Raw genomic sequence first — 2,876 nt, forward strand, 5'->3', positions numbered from 1 at the left:
CCCACCCATCTAAACCTAACCCCACCCATCTAAACCTAACCCCACCCATCTAAACCTAACCCCACCCATCTAAACCTAACCCCACCCATCTAAACCTAACCCCACCCATCTAAACCTAACCCCACCCATCTAAACCTAACCCCACCCATCTAAACCTAACCCCACCCATCTAAACCTAACCCCACCCATCTAAACCTAACCCCACCCATCTAAACCTAACCCCACCCATCTAAACCTAACCCCACCCATCTAAACCTAACCCCACCCATCTAAACCTAACCCCACCCATCTAAACCTAACCCCACCCATCTAAACCTAACCCCACCCATCTAAACCTAACCCCACCCATCTAAACCTAACCCCACCCATCTAAACCTAACCCCACCCATCTAAACCTAACCCCACCCATCTAAACCTAACCCCACCCATCTAAACCTAACCCCACCCATCTAAACCTAACCCCACCCATCTAAACCTAACCCCACCCATCTAAACCTAACCCCACCCATCTAAACCTAACCCCACCCATCTAAACCTAACCCCACCCATCTAAACCTAACCCCACCCATCTAAACCTAACCCCACCCATCTAAACCTAACCCCACCCATCTAAACCTAACCCCACCCATCTAAACCTAACCCCACCCATCTAAACCTAACCCCACCCATCTAAACCTAACCCCACCCATCTAAACCTAACCCCACCCATCTAAACCTAACCCCACCCATCTAAACCTAACCCCACCCATCTAAACCTAACCCCACCCATCTAAACCTAACCCCACCCATCTAAACCTAACCCCACCCATCTAAACCTAACCCCACCCATCTAAACCTAACCCCACCCATCTAAACCTAACCCCACCCATCTAAACCTAACCCCACCCATCTAAACCTAACCCCACCCATCTAAACCTAACCCCACCCATCTAAACCTAACCCCACCCATCTAAACCTAACCCCACCCATCTAAACCTAACCCCACCCATCTAAACCTAACCCCACCCATCTAAACCTAACCCCACCCATCTAAACCTAACCCCACCCATCTAAACCTAACCCCACCCATCTAAACCTAACCCCACCCATCTAAACCTAACCCCACCCATCTAAACCTAACCCCACCCATCTAAACCTAACCCCACCCATCTAAACCTAACCCCACCCATCTAAACCTAACCCCACCCATCTAAACCTAACCCCACCCATCTAAACCTAACCCCACCCATCTAAACCTAACCCCACCCATCTAAACCTAACCCCACCCATCTAAACCTAACCCCACCCATCTAAACCTAACCCCACCCATCTAAACCTAACCCCACCCATCTAAACCTAACCCCACCCATCTAAACCTAACCCCACCCATCTAAACCTAACCCCACCCATCTAAACCTAACCCCACCCATCTAAACCTAACCCCACCCATCTAAACCTAACCCCACCCATCTAAACCTAACCCCACCCATCTAAACCTAACCCCACCCATCTAAACCTAACCCCACCCATCTAAACCTAACCCCACCCATCTAAACCTAACCCCACCCATCTAAACCTAACCCCACCCATCTAAACCTAACCCCACCCATCTAAACCTAACCCCACCCATCTAAACCTAACCCCACCCATCTAAACCTAACCCCACCCATCTAAACCTAACCCCACCCATCTAAACCTAACCCCACCCATCTAAACCTAACCCCACCCATCTAAACCTAACCCCACCCATCTAAACCTAACCCCACCCATCTAAACCTAACCCCACCCATCTAAACCTAACCCCACCCATCTAAACCTAACCCCACCCATCTAAACCTAACCCCACCCATCTAAACCTAACCCCACCCATCTAAACCTAACCCCACCCATCTAAACCTAACCCCACCCATCTAAACCTAACCCCACCCATCTAAACCTAACCCCACCCATCTAAACCTAACCCCACCCATCTAAACCTAACCCCACCCATCTAAACCTAACCCCACCCATCTAAACCTAACCCCACCCATCTAAACCTAACCCCACCCATCTAAACCTAACCCCACCCATCTAAACCTAACCCCACCCATCTAAACCTAACCCCACCCATCTAAACCTAACCCCACCCATCTAAACCTAACCCCACCCATCTAAACCTAACCCCACCCATCTAAACCTAACCCCACCCATCTAAACCTAACCCCACCCATCTAAACCTAACCCCACCCATCTAAACCTAACCCCACCCATCTAAACCTAACCCCACCCATCTAAACCTAACCCCACCCATCTAAACCTAACCCCACCCATCTAAACCTAACCCCACCCATCTAAACCTAACCCCACCCATCTAAACCTAACCCCACCCATCTAAACCTAACCCCACCCATCTAAACCTAACCCCACCCATCTAAACCTAACCCCACCCATCTAAACCTAACCCCACCCATCTAAACCTAACCCCACCCATCTAAACCTAACCCCACCCATCTAAACCTAACCCCACCCATCTAAACCTAACCCCACCCATCAAACCTAACCCCACCCATCTAAACCTAACCCCACCCATCTAAACCTAACCCCACCCATCTAAACCTAACCCCACCCATCTAAACCTAACCCCACCCATCTAAACCTAACCCCACCCATCTAAACCTAACCCCACCCATCTAAACCTAACCCCACCCATCTAAACCTAACCCCACCCATCTAAACCTAACCCCACCCATCTAAACCTAACCCCACCCATCTAAACCTAACCCCACCCATCTAAACCTAACCCCACCCATCTAAACCTAACCCCACCCATCTAAACCTAACCCCACCCATCTAAACCTAACCCCACCCATCTAAACCTAACCCCACCCATCTAAACCTAACCCCACCCATCTAAACCT

The sequence above is a fragment of the Amyelois transitella genome, chromosome 20 (genome assembly GCF_032362555.1).
Source record: "Amyelois transitella isolate CPQ chromosome 20, ilAmyTran1.1, whole genome shotgun sequence".
Lineage (NCBI taxonomy): Eukaryota > Metazoa > Arthropoda > Insecta > Lepidoptera > Pyralidae > Amyelois > Amyelois transitella.